Raw genomic sequence first — 15486 nt, forward strand, 5'->3', positions numbered from 1 at the left:
AATTCCAAGAGACAGGACCCAACGCTGATAACAAAACAGAATCTCTCTCGCTCTCCAACCCACCTGACGCTCTCTGTTTTCGCCGCTTCCTGTTGAATGCCCCAGAAGCAGCAGCCATCAACAGTGTGCTCGACGGGCTTCCTCCAGTCAACGACATGGCATTTATGTGCGAATTCTGGTAGACTGGTTTCCGCGTTGCCCTGCGGGGGGGATCAGAACCTTAATCATACCTTGACGAGAGGAGGCGGCAGAATTTGCTCTAGCCTAGCAGCAGCAGCAGCAGTACCATAAACGACAGCAACATTCCGAGAGCCAGATTCAGTCCAGTTCAGTTCGATTTGAACGCGAGTCCGGTGTAGACGTGCAAAAATCGGTTGCCGTGAGATCTACTTTCGGTGTGGAGCCCCCAAACCGGGAAAGGTCCAAGGTGTGTGTGGGTGGGTGCTGCAAGTAAATTGGAACGTTACAGGCGTTACTGATCGCATTTTTTCCCTTCGTGGTGCAAAACGTTGGGGCAGGTTGATTTAAAGTGCGGCGGAGTGTCCACCTACGCGCCATGTGAGAAGACGACGACGGGCACGGTGATGTCTACAGTTGTGGTAGGCCAACTGGTGTGCGAATGCGATGTGAGTAGCGTGTTCGGTTGGGGATGCTCAAGATGCGGAGCAGTTGAAGGTGCGGGAAGTGATAGCGGTGCGTAAACGGGCATCGGTGGTGTCCCTTCATTACGGTGCGTGCAAGAAAAAGCCAATTTGATTGAAATGGATTATCTCTTGGAAGGCTTTCGGTGCGAGTGACTGTGGTTAATTTATACAATTACTAGGAGTTGTTTTTCGCCTCTAGAGTCCATCAGCTGGGGTCTACAACATTAGGACGTGTATTTTTTTTTATCTAAAAATAAGAAAGGATAGGATCGATAAACCTCATAGGAAACCAATATCCGACCTTTTCTTCTGCCCCAGAGAGTAGAATGGTGAAAAAAATCAACCTTAAAGAGTTACGTGCTTGCGAGTAAATCAACTAACGATTTGAATCGAGAAGAAAGTGAACCACTGTTGGAAGAATTTTGCAGACAACATACGATTGGATACTGTGGTACCAAAACAGAATAAACGAATAAAAAAACAACCGCTGAATGCAACACAGCAAGTTCCATGGCGAGTGCGAATGCTGATGAGTAGGTGAACTTGTTTTTCCTACCGCCTCCGAATTAAAAGCTTCGCTGGCTAAAGAGTGAACCCGTGTGTGGACAACGTCTTACGAACTGTGGCGCGAACCTGGACTGCGAAGAAGGTAGGCGATGTTTTAAATATTTTGTTGCGATATTTGAATGATGTTATATCGGAGTATTAGATTAAATCGAAATTTGCTGATTGGTGGTGAAAGTGTAAAAAATGTCGTCATGCAAATTGGAAAGTCGGCGAATGATGCGATTCTAAAGAGAAAAACCAGTTTTTGATTGGACATAAATAAGTCGGATTTGAGATCAACAGTTTGGCGTTATTTTTCATCTATTATTTTTTCGGATAATCTTAATGGAGGAAAAAATACGGCTTTGTAGAACGGAGAATGTTCAGAGCTTGTTCAAGAGAACATTTTACTTGCATTAAGACTAGTAAATGCTAATCAATTTTGTTCCACTTTGTAACTTTACGCATTTCAACCACGTCAGTAATGTAGAGCTGTAAAGTTGCACAGAAGTGGAACTAAACGTATAAGTACTAACTTTACAAATACGTATTTCGACGTCACTGATGAGGTTGAAACACGTATTTGCAAAGTTACAAAGTGGCAGAATTGAAGAGATTAATCTTGAGACAAGTGACGGTTTTGTTTTATCAAAGTACTTTGTAATAAAACTATGTATGCATTGAGACTAGTAAATACCAATCCATTTAGTTCCACTTCGTTTCTTTATAGATACGTATTTCAACCACGTCAGTAAACTCACAAGAAATCCGGTCAACAAATGATCGAGACCTATACTCAAAATAATTCGCACGTAATATATATGTGTACACTAGAGTGATTCAAATTTTGACTTGTTTACTTCCCGATGCATGCAAAGATTGCATTTTCCATTCTAATAATCCTTCTAAATTTTTTAGCTAATTTGGATGTAATTTGAGTGAGCACGCGCAGTTTGAAATTTGTATTAAAATTAGTATGAAAACAGTAACTTTAATGGAAAATCGTTCCTCAACATTTCCAATTGATATATGGGAGTGCATTGACAGCATAGGAAATTTACAACAAAACAGGTAGTCTTTGTTGCGAAACGATTTGATGCTTGTAAGAAAAGTTATTGAGGAAATACTGAACCTTGGGAAATTTGATAAAATAATAACATCAATATCAATAATGAGCCTTTTTTGTTTTCTTCATTACTTTCCTTCCAAACGACATATCGCTTCGCAACAATAACTGCCTTTCATCTTAGGATTCTAAGTAGTCAACGTGTTGATTACATTTTAATAGTTCATGGGCCACCTCACGGAACGGTCTTTTACATAAGGGTCGACGTTCACAGTAATTTCCATACAAACTTCAAATGACGTGTGCACAATCAAATTACATCCAAATTTGTTAACTCTCAGTGTGTCACAACTATCAAAACTAAGACGATTCAAATGAAGCGCGAGTTGAATCCTGCCAAACTTATGAAACAAAAAATTGTATACGAATCATCTGTTTAAATCAGTGGTTCCCAACATTTTCGGATTCGCGACCTCCTTTACGATAAGTCAAGTGCCCACGGCCCCCTGAATTTGTCAAGCTGAAATCAAGAACGAACATATATTCTTAAATCATTCTATTTTAATATTTTTGATCATTTTGATATTTTATTCTTCAACAATGATTTATGCAGTATGATATTTGTAGGGGAACTGTTCCGTTTTACATCTCGCTGAACATATTTATCTCATCGCGAAACAAAGAAATACAGCACTAAATTCGTTGTTTTTGCCAACATTCGTACTCACTGCTGAAAAAATCACAATAATAAGAAACAAATCAAATTCTTTTTCATTACTAAGTTTTTCATGGGATGTATATCGGAGCTATGAGATGCAATTCAGGATCAGTAATTCTACTTGCATTTGTGGTACCAGCATCGATACAAGAGATTGCGCACCTGATAAAGTGAATCTCAAATCGTCGTTGATGTTTGATCTGTTTCTTGCTTCGGTTTTATCTAGAGATGTGTTGAAAATCCACTCTCGCAAAGTTATGTAGAAGTAAACGTTATTAGAATCTTGAAAGTTTGAAATACGACTTTGGGATACGCTTCGAATAATGCACATCAAAACTGGCTCAATTTTTTCACCGAATTCGCAAGACGATGGACCATTCGGCATATCCAAATATTCGTTATGAATCCATACAATTCTTTCCAATCCATTCTGAATTTTATCTGGAAGGCTGGTCAATGTAACAAAAACGAATTACGAACTAATGAATTAGCTCAATAAAATATCGATCATATTATTGCTCCAGTGAGGTAAGATGGCCTTTGAGTTATAATTCGAGATCCGCATCTAAGTTGATTCTTCCTCAATAAAACTGCACCTAAGACGAATTAAGTACTGTCCATTTAATTCCACCAGTTAATTTTCGTTATCTTTGCAGATACGTATTTCGACCACAACTGTGTGGTCGTCTTCAGTGTCTTGTACTTGACTCGACTTAATACGTATCTGCAAAGATAACGAAAATTAACTGGTGGAATTAAATGGACAGTACTTAATTCGTCTTAGACGGTTTAATACATTCCACTAAAAAGAGCTTAATATATTTTTCTGAAAACTGCACAGTATATTAAATTTGTAATAATTTAACATAAACTTTGCGACGCTAGTTTTTCAACATTGCCGGGAAAGTTTGCAAATTGTCTCTGAATTGAATCAGATTGGTTTGCATTGCTTGTAACTGCAAGTTCAGCGAGTTAAGTTCGTCAACGATGTCTGATAGGTAAGCGAGACATTTCTGACGGCCTTCTCCATTTCATTGAGGTTGGCAAGCATAGCATACCTTTCTTAACTTATCAAGACAATTTTGATTCCATCCCTCTATTCAAAAATGCGGGTAAAAACATTGCCTTTTGATATCCACCGTAAGACAGAGTAGAAAAGAAGAAATGCAGAGTTCTGATCTGCATGCTTTTCTCTGCAGAGTTCGTTCAACTAGTGGCGTAGCCAGAGGGGTGGTTTTGGGCATAAAACCCCCACCAGAGACATCATTTTCAAAAGAAATTTTTTTTTTCGAAAAAAAAAATGTTCAGAAAACCCCCCCAGACCAATTTTCTGGTTACGCCACTACGTTCAACAAACGGGTGTTGAGAGTTCCAGATTTGATATAGTTCACGATTCTTATATTTATTAAACCGCTACTTGGTCCTAAATTTTCACAAGTTTTTTTTTATTTACCCGACGTTTCAACACGGGAATTGTGTCTTTTTCAAGGGGAAAATATTGAAAAAGACACAGTGAGTAGCCGTTCAACAAATATAATTAAAACGTACAGTCGATCCATAATCAGGAAAGTTCGATTCTTTTATTCGTTTCTGAAATCCTGGAGCACCATCTTCGAGCAGCACAAGTCAGACTAGAAAAGTTTAAAGCAACTTGATTGTGTCTGAATCTGGTTACATATGAGTTGCAGTTACATGTGTGCTGTTAGGTTCAGCACTTACTCACCCAACTTTTTCCTACTGCGAGCCATCAGATTTAAAAAAAAATGTGTGTTGTAGTTATTATGTAGTCGCTTTTGATTGGAGTGTTCAAATCACTACAGAAAAAAAACTCTTCTTTCAAATTTCCTGATTTTGAGTAAAATTAATAAATTGATATTACATGAGCATGAGCATGAGCATGAGCATGATTGACCGCCCAAGGTTGCTACTCCGTTATTGCCAGGTCAGCTGTAATTACACAGAGAACCAACAGATGAGGTTTGGGACTAACATCATCTTCAATGTGTAAGAACTGGTAACCTAAAAGTAAGCAATACCGGCGCTGGCCATGTCCAAATGAAGGCCAATTAAGGAATGGGTAGGATAATGTTGACATGATTCTCGCTTTGATAGAAGCTGACGAGTCATCTACACTTCCACGATGAATCACTGGGATGTTGAATATATGGGGTAGGTATTGTGGCAGGGTTCGTTTTGGTAAACGGTATGCCGTGTATAGCGTGTAGTTTAAACAATTCAAAACATAATCGAACGAACACTAATTATTTTAATTACCGGCCGCACTAAGCAGAACAAAATTATCGATGACCGGCCGATCGTTCTGCTTACTGACGCGAACTGAATCTTCACTTTCTAATAATTTACTCGCCCGCACAAAGCAGAACAACATTTCGATGATCGGGCGATCGTTCTGCTGACCGCACAAAGCAGAACAAATTATGTGATGACCGGCCGACCGTTCTGCCTACTAAATAAATCACGACTGTACTTGACCTATGAATACTGTACATTTGTTTTTCAAGCAACAAACAAACGCATATAAATGGTTAGATGCGCCTAAAAAAACAAATAAATAATAAAACTTATTATTACAATAAATTATCACTGATTGATTAGCAGAATATGCATAAAAACAGCATAAAAATTAGTTTATTAATATGTTTGTTGATATACTCAGTGATATTGAACGATTTGTCAATAAAAAGGGGGTGCCCATAACCGAACCAATAAAGGTGCCCACAACCGAATTTATTAACCTTTTCAGGAAAGTGATGAAACAAATTTTCGGACTGAAATTTTGATGGCAGTCGTTATTGATCCACAAAAAAGACTAAATTTACCGTATGAATACGCATTAGAACTCACTTTTTAAATTCAATAACACCATTTTATGACACTTAGACACAACTTAGACACAAAAGGTCAAACAAAATTTTCGTGTTGATTATTACGTAGATTTTTTTTATTTGTTCATGATTCAAAGTAAAGGTGACTACCTAGTTTGGTATTCTGCACAAAACATCGTATTTCGATAGCAAATGAATTACATATATCAGAATAACATTATCTGCTTTCCGTCAAAAGATACGTGGAGGTGCCCACAACCGAACCGAATTTGAAAGCAAATTATTTCAATTGGTGTTTATTGTCATTGTTTTCATAATTTGCGTGTTGCTCAACTCTCAACTCAACTTGCTTACTAATTTAATCAATCAGTTTTAAAAAAATTAAGTCTCCAAATTATCAGTTGCCTAATGGGAGAATAATACTTCTACCAGAAATACTTCTATACTACAATTCCGAATTTAAAAATCCTGTTCACTTCATACCAAAATCCCAGAATTCTGAAAAATGTCATACATACATATGTGTTATTAAAGGAACAAATTTGAAGAATTATCAAATATCGAAATAAGATTGAATGTAGATCAGACAATAAATGCATTAAATAATTAAAAACAATTGAGTGTATCTCAGTGATAAACTCTAGGCCTAAAAAAAACACCCAAATAAAGTCTAAAAAAATAAAATAAAACGATCCAGAGTAGTTGTGCCGTTAAATGAAAAATAAAACAAGAAATTCCTCCATACTGTGTAAAGGCAATTGTATGCATATACACTATTATTTTGGGAACGAAAGCAACAGAATAAAAAGTCTGTTGGCTTTCTAATTTGTATTGCTGCTGAAAAGTTAATTTCTATTGCTACAAGTTACATCTAATTGGTCACCAGGTAAACTTGTAAGTAACTTGTTACTTATCTTAAACTCCTGCGTTGCTATTTTGTTAGCTTCCATTTCCAGCAAGGTCTTCTAAAAAGCAAAGAAACACCGCGTTCGCATTATCTTGAAATTATCGATAAACACGTCTTAACACCAGCACTCTTCACGACATAAAATTGATCCTTAACACTCGTAATTCATATTTCTAAATCATAGCATTTCTGAACTGGACAAAAAACCACGGATTGAGGAGAAGATTGCTTCCACTTTCACTTTAATTGCTTGATAAGTCCGAATATTTGTCACCCGCGGATGATCGAAAAAACAAGCAGCAGAAAATTTAAAACGTCTTCAATCGCGCATGGCATTCTACGATCTCTAAAATTAATAAATTGATATTACCAGCGCCGTAGCGTGTGGTTGGCCGGGTTGGCCCCCGCCAAGGGCGCCAGACCTCAGCGGGGCGCCGGAATCAAGAATTATGGCATGAGAAATAGAACAACTGTATTATTTACAGGGCCAATTAATAACAAACCGACTACAAAGTCCAAAGGTCTATGGCGGAGATATTTCATGAAATCTAATCTTTCTTCTATCTCAAATATACAAGTCGAATGATTTGGTCTCAACTTAACATTTCGGTTTCTCCGGTTACAAAGAAAAAGTCTAGAAAACTTACATTCAAAAAGTTATTTGCAAATTGTAGATCGGGTTGTTATCATTTTCGGGCACAATTACTGCCACAGGAGTGTAAAAGACCTTTTGCGCTAATGACTTATATCGGGTAGGGGTAAGGGTAAGAATGGTGTAGATTTAAGACAAATTAGCTCATTTCATTCAGAAAAACTTCATTTAGTCCGAAAAATTATCATCACGGCCGCATTTGTGAGCGGGCTTGGTAGTCATATGGCTACTGCTTCTGCTTCATACGCAGGAGGTCGTGGGTTCAATCACAGGTCCGTCCCATTCTCTTACTTTGTATCTTTCTCTATATTTCGCATGTTCTAGCAATCGCTAGAACTGGAAATGGACTTCCATACCGTTTCCATTACTGTTCCTACACCTTCAACTTGAGTATTCTAACAGTAATCTGCTAGAATTGGAAATGAACTATAATAGAGCTCGTTTCCTACATCCAATTAGAAATTCCATCAGTTGCTTTCTCCTAACTATCACATTGGCAGTTCGTTCGATAACCAAGACGGACCTCTGCCTCTCGAACCTAACCCAAAAATTCCAACAAATTCCGCATTAACTCGTGGCAAGTGCAGAGGTGTATTCGGCTTACAGTGGGCGAGTGATTGCATCATCATTTCCTCCCCCTTCCCTACATTGACTTGCATTCTGACGTGGCAGGCGCCAGTATGACCTAACAAATGAGATCACCAGTACTTGTACATTGAAGATGTGTGCTAGTCCCAAGCAAACATCTGTCAGTTCCCTGTGCAAGAACAGCTGATCTAGTCATAATGGAGTAGCAACTACGAGCAGTCAATCAAGCTCAAGCTCATGCTCAAAATTATCATCATGGCCGTATTTGACATGGCGGAATTACAATAAGCAGTGATAATGTGCCTTGCTTAAATGACTACTTTGGTTATAATTTCTCAAAGCTCTCGTAGATTAGCAAAATTGATCCGCAATACATACAGCATGTGCCAAGCCATCACAGCAAATAATTTTGAAAATTCAACGACGTGTAAAACTGCAGGTTACCCCATCAATCGAATTAACATTCGATATTCAATTAAATTTGATTGAATTTCACAAGCAAACACCGTTTAAATTTATTTCGATTCAAAGGAATAGTGAGATCGATTGAATGTTACGTTTATTTGCATGTTCCAAATATGTGCATGAAAATACATTTAAAATCACAACATATTTTTATCTGTGGTGTTATCAAAGCATTCATAGCCTCATTTCACAACATGGCCCTCCTGCTTCCGATGTCGATTCCGACCACTTCAAAGTTGAACGTTATTAACCCAACAAAGTACCTCCAAACCACTGACAGACCCATTCTTTCTTGATCCGAAATCCGTTGGCGAGCTCGATCATCGACCGATCCACTTCAGAATTGGATTTTATTGTTCCAACCATTGGACATTTGTATATAATTTGCCACGATTTTCAAATCTCTTTTCTCTGCGATGTACTTGCAAGTACGTCAATTCCTTCCATTAAGAGCAAGAAACAGCCGTAGGACACTATGAGCTGTAAGTAAATAGCTTTCAGCAATCTTAATGATCTTTCAGCCTGGATGTTTCAACAGATTCCATACAAGGATCCAGAAATACCCACGACTCTGCCAAGTTCCTATCATATCTTACCATGTTTTGCAAATTAGTGTAAAAGCTCACAACATTTAAAAACTTTCCAGGGACATACCGCCTAATATACTGCTTGTTATATGTACAAAGCATCTTCAATCTACTAAACTTTTTATTCTTAATTTTTTACAAGATGAGTCAACATAAAGAAGAAAATCTCGTTAATAAAAATTTATAAAGCTTTAAGGTGGGATTCGAAATGTTATTGGATTGTGAAATATTGCACATTTTTTCTTAGTAAGAGAGGGGCGCCCAAAAAAGATTTCGCCAAGGGCGCCGGGAGTCCACGCTACGGCTCTGGATATTACATAAAAAAAACACAAAAACGCTAGTTCTGAGGAAGTGCCTAAGACATTAAAGCGTAATGGCGAACGATGTATCTCCATTCCAAAAAATCATAAATGCTGAAGTGTAGGATTGCGGCAGGTATTTTTGTTCGTTCTAATTAGTTCGTTATAATAATAATTGTCGTCGTAGATAGAAATACCTGCCGTAACCCTTATTGATTTATTGACAGCATTTGCCGTGCCAGGTAATTGTTGTCATAGGCTCAAATATCAATAAAAGAGACACATTTCTGCTATCTATCTTTCTGCATCCGTATTGAAACGTAGTCTCAAGAGGACTGTTCTAATACAGTGGAGTTATTGCAAATGATCGTTGCTTTCATTGATTTTTGTGCCTGTGACGGGAATTAGATCACAGATGGAAATAGCTGCCGTAACCCTTATTGATTTTAATACTTAAAACAGTTTTTACGTAACGAGACGAGCCAGCCTTGTGCTGAAAGTCTCGCCAATAAAGACATAAAAAAAGTTTTGACGTACGTATATGGAGTCAAAAAAATTGTTTGAAATGTTGCAAAAGTAGGATTCGATGCGGTGTCAGGCCATTAGACTGAAGGTCATTAGGGCGAATGGTCATTAGGCCTAACGATCATTAGGCAGAATGGCCATTACGCCGAATGAGAAGTAAGAAGCAAACCTCTTGCTTTTTCCTTCTTCATTCTTGATTCTTTCTTTTTTCATCTTCCGTATTTCTTCTCCCTTCCTTGTTCTTCGTTCTTCTTTCTTTCTTCTTCCTTTTTCTTACTTTTCTTTTCTTTATTTTTCCTTCTCTCTTCTTCTTTATTTCTTCTTTCTTCTTCATTCTTCTTACTTTTTTCTTCTATATTATCCCTTCTTTCTTTTTCTTACTTCCTCCCTCTTTCTTCTTTTTTATTTATTCTTTCTTTTTCCATCTTCCTTCTGATTTTTATCTTTTCGTTTCTCACTAATTTCTTCTATTTCCTTCTTTCTTCTTCCTCCTTTCTTCTTGCTTCATAATTCTTCCTTTTTCCTTCTTCTTTCTTCCTTCTTGTTTCTTTATTCCTGAACCTTCAAGGAAGGTTCCCTCTTTCTTCTTCCTGCTTCCTTATTCCTTCTTCCTTTATCTTTTTCCTTCTTCCTGCTTCTTGCTTCCTTTTCCATCTTTTTTCTTCCTCCTTCTTCCTCCTTCTTCCTCCTTTTTTATTCCTTCTCCCTTCATCTTTTTTCCTTCTTCCTGCTTCTTGCTTCTTTTTTCTTCTTTTTTCTTCCTTCTTCTTTCTTCCTTATTTCTTCTTCCTTATTCTTTCTTCCTTCATTATTTTTCCTTCTTTCTCCTTCCGTTTCTTCTTTCTTCTTTCTTCTTTCTTCTTTCTTTTTTCTTTTTCCTTTTTTCTTCTTTCTTCTTTCTCCTTTCTTCTTTCTTCTTTCTTCTTCCTTCTACTTACTTTTTTCTTCTATATTTTTTTTCTTCCTTGTTTCTTTTTCTTTCTTACTTCTTTCTTCTTTTTTATTTATTCTCTCTTTTTCCATTTTCCTTTTGATTTCTATCTTATGCTTTCTCTCTTATTTCTTCCGTTTTCCTCCTTCCTTCTTCCTCATTTCTTCTTGCCTTTCCTTCTTCCTTTTTTCTTCTTCTTTTCCTTCCTATTTCTTCATTCTTTCTTTTCCCTTCTTCCATCTTTCTCTGACTTCCATCACAAGACATAAATCAAGACTGTTATTCAAACACTTTCAAGCACATAACCTTTGTGGTTTGGATTTGTAACATTTTTATTATAGGATAGATAAAATTCTAATTAAGGGCTATGAAACATCTTCGGTAAAGGTGGCACTTGTTAAAATCCATTTTTCATGATATTTCAAAAAAGCTTTATAACGTGTTCTCTGTAATATTTTTATATGACTACTCACAGGCAATGCATTTGCGACATTTTGGACTACCAAATAACACAAAGTTTGCATAAATTTCGTTGAAAAGTAAAAAGTTATCATACACGGAAGAACTAAACTACTCAAAAGTGAGTTAAATCCACCCAACTTTGCACTTCCGTACGGGAAGCCAAATTTGAGTAAATGGTGTCGAAGTAGTTTGCTTTTACTCCCATGTTAAAAAAGTATCTGGCGAAAGTTTTATTCACTCAACTCACTCAATTTACTTTACTCAATTTCGACCTCAGTCAGCAAACTGCATTGTTACGCTCCTATGTTTTTGACAACAGAAAAAAGATGGACTGAAAGAGAAGAGAAAAAATAACTCAAAAGTAAGTTCAAAAATATTCAACGCTGGGTACTTTTTTTCTTGTAGGTATTGCTTTAGGGGGGGTGGTAGGTCATTTGGCATAACGCCGTTTGGCATGATGGTCGTTTGGCATAATAGTTGTGTAATCATCAAATTCGGAAATAATGCAAATTATGTTCAATTCTTTGAAATTATTGTTGCTTTTCATCATATAAGAGATACTGTTTTTTTATATGTAATTACTTAGGAGAAAAGTTGCAATTTTCCATTGGTGTTCATTTTACTGTATAATGTTGACTTGGGGACGATTCAAATATGACGTCCACTACTTTTTGCGATTTTCAGACCCCCTCCCCCCCCTCTGTCACGCTTTTTTGTATACCTAGTACATGTACTGTCACAAAATCTTAGACCCCCCCCTACCCCCAGAAGTAGTACTGCGAGGTAGTTCCTGGGGAAACGATGGTGGAGCCCAAGGAGTTTAGTCGGTATTACCGGTATGGTCGAGTCCGACACTCCAGTACACTTCCGTGTGGTAGTTTGGCAACTACAATGCACGTGTACTGGGTTAGTGTGTAAATGCATTCTCCCTTGTAAAAAAAAAAAAAAAAAAAAAGACCCCCTCCCCCCTAAAACTTGTGACATCATTTTTGAACGACCCCTTGGTAAAATGTTATGAGCGTAACACGCACACAATCGGAGACAGTCCCGTATTATTTATATGATTCAAATTCAAGTAAGGCTGATTTTAAGATCTACATATTTCATAGTGGACAAAGTGGTCAATTATTTTGAGTGTACAGGAACTTTCGCCATTTTCATCTCCTTGCATTCATCTCATCGCGAAAGAAAGAAATACAGCACCAATCTCGTCACTTCTTTATAATAATAAAAGGTTTCCCTGCTGAAAAAATTACAAAAATAAAAATCAAATCAAATTTCATTTAATTGATTTATTTTTGATGGAATGGACATAAATAGGAGCTAGCAGATGAAGTTCAGGAGCAGTAAACATGAACATGAACATTACATGAACACGCTTCAACCAATTTCGGCGAATTTCGTTGAACCTAAAAATTTAAGTTGTTAATAATATGAGACTACCACAAGTGAATCTACTCGTTGTCTGCCATATTATTGGTATCGGTCGTCGTCGTTCGGTAGAAGAACAATAGCCTTTGTAAACCTAAACTGCGTCGTGATCCTGTTTAATTAGTGGAGTAAAATGCCCTTTCGCATTGAACGGTACGGTACGGAATCCATGACCTTCCTACATACATCACATAGTGCGATCGTACATACAGTTCACAAAATCCAAAAAAATACGTGTGCAATCAAGGAAATGTCAATTTAATTGAATTCCCAGAAAAATATGTTTGTTGAGAGCTCGGCTGAGTCAAGTTTGCTATCGGCGAAAAAAAAGTACGACTGTTACTCTACCTTTACGATCTTTTGGTTGAGCTCGTCGCACGCGGTTGTATCTGAATTGAATTCTCGTGGGATGCATGACTTGCTGGGTAAAATAAAAAAAACTGGTTTTCAGGCTTTATGGGTAGTAAGTAACTATAAAGCAGCAAAACAAATCATGAAGCGATGTTGTTGGTAATATTTCGGAACAGCTGCTGAAAACAATCCATTTTCCGGCAGATATTGAATTATTATGTGTGGTCCTGGATGTTGAAGAATGTTCGTGTAGTGATTAATCGACTTTATTTCCGTTGCTGGAACATTTCTGGTAGGAAATTTTCTCGCCTTCGCAGAGTACACAGTATATATACCTCCTTTGAGAATGTAGTCATAGAAAAAAGTACAACTCATATGCGTATTCCCACCACAATTATAAATCCGATTTATTGTTTGTGACTCGACGCTTTATTTAGAGAACAAATTATATGAATTTTCATTCATCATACGACGAAAAGAGATTCATCGTTTTACTCATAGAATTACATCTGAACTGAACCAGCTGCAAAAAATACTCAAGCACATTACCTTCTTCTGTCTTCTTTTTCCTTATTAAATACAAATCGCTTAAGCATTCAATTTTCCACCAAACTAAGCTAAGCTTGACATCGTCATCCAGTCATCCTCCGAATCGGCTTGCCGGCGATGACGATGATGCGGTTGGTGTCAGGAATGCGAACCACCACCTTCACCGGGTACCGTCGCGTAAGCCACGTGGAATGCCGAAAGTATTTCCCCTCCACACATCAGCACGCAAATAAAAGAAGCATCCTTCCGCCAGTGATAGAGCTTTTTTTTTGTTTCCCCCACATCGCCGTCGTCATCGTCATTGTCGCTATCAGCACCACCATCTAGCGTCCCATCGCCTCAACAATGATGATCATAAAATGTAATTCCATATGAGCTGTAATCCTTTCGGTTCCTCCGCACATTCCGTTTTGGCTCTGCTCGGTCGTCGTATTCAACAAGTTTCCAAATGAACATTTTTCGGCGTTGTTCGTGTAGTGTAGGCATGGCACACGAAAACCGAGGAAGCTCTCTTGAATTTTCATCTTTGAGCTAATAAGGACCTGATAGGGGAATTGGGGTGAAATGAACAGGGGGTGGGAGGTAATATAAACAGGTTATCGTTTTACGAAAATATCAGTTTAATTCAGTACAAAATATATGGCCCTCCGACGAGACAGGAGGTTTGCACAGGCCCAATAAGTTGCCTGGAAAATCAAGATTTACGAGCAATATAAGAGATAATACGACTCGATATAATCGGCAAGGACCTAGGCGACGAATAAAGGATCACGATTGGAAGCTTGGAACATGGAACTGCAAGTCGCTAGGTTTCGCAGGTTGCGGCAGGATGATCTACGATGAATTACATCCCCGCAACTTCAACGTCATGGCGCTGCAGGAGATTTGCCGGAGTGGACATGACAGAAAATGTGGAAAAGCGGGCATCGAGGGGCTACATTCTACCAAAGCTGTGGCACCACCAACGAGCTGGGAACCGGCTTCATAGTGCTGCCTAAGATACGCCAACATATGATTGGGTGACAGCCAATCAACGCAAGGATGTGCAAGCTAAGGATAAAAGGCCGTTTCTTCAACTATAGTATCATCAACGTGCACTGCCCACACGAAGGGAGATCCGACGACGAGAAAGAAGCGTTCTATGCGCAGCTGGAGCAGACATACGATGGATGCCCACTGCGGGACGTCAAAATCGTCATCGGTGACATGAACGCTCAGGTAGGAAGGGAGGAAATGTATAGACCGGTCATCGGACCGGATAGTCTGCATACCGTATCGAACGACAACGGCCAACGATGCATAAACTTTGCAGCCTCCCGCGGAATGGTAGTCCGAAGCACTTTCTTCCCCGTAAGAATATCCACAAGGCCACATGGAAATCACCTAATCAAGTAACGGAAAACCAAATCGACCACGTTCTAATCGACGGCAAATTCTTCTCCGACATCACGAACGTACGCACTTACCGCAGTGCGAATATTGAATCCGACCACTACCTCGTCGCAGTATGTCTGAGCCCAAAACTCTCGACGGTGATCAACACGCGTCGGAGTCGTCCGCCGCGGCTTAACATTGGGCGGCTACAAGACGGTAGACTAGCCCAAGACTACGCGCAGCAGCTGGAAGTGGCACTCCCAACGGAAGAGCAGCTAGGCGCAGCATCTCTTGAAGATGGCTGGAGAGATATTCGATCCGCCATTGGAAGCACCGCAACCGCTGCACTAGGCACGGTGCCTCCGGATCAGAGAAACGACTGGTATGACGGCGAATGTGAGCAGTTAGTTGAGGAGAAGAATGCAGCATGGGCGAGATTGCTGCAACACCGCACGAGGGCGAACGAGGCACGATACAAACGGGCGCGGAACAGACAAAACTCGATTTTCCGGAGGAAAAAGCGCCAGCAGGAAGATCGAGACCGT

The 15486-nt window shown here is 38.7% G+C and overlaps 1 protein-coding gene across 2 annotated transcripts in view; it reads left to right on the forward strand.

Moving 5' to 3' along the window:
• Positions 1–349: 349 nt before the first annotated feature.
• LOC134218388 (rap guanine nucleotide exchange factor 4) overlaps positions 350–15486 on the forward strand; it is a 666467-nt gene continuing 651330 nt past the window's right edge. For both annotated transcript variants that reach the window (XM_062697317.1, XM_062697318.1), the window contains exon 1: positions 350–1293. The gene's annotated coding sequence lies outside the window, so the exon portion shown is untranslated. The remainder of the gene's footprint in view (positions 1294–15486) is intronic.

Source organism: Armigeres subalbatus, chromosome 2, assembly GCF_024139115.2.
Source record: "Armigeres subalbatus isolate Guangzhou_Male chromosome 2, GZ_Asu_2, whole genome shotgun sequence".
Classification (NCBI taxonomy): Eukaryota; Metazoa; Arthropoda; class Insecta; order Diptera; family Culicidae; genus Armigeres; species Armigeres subalbatus.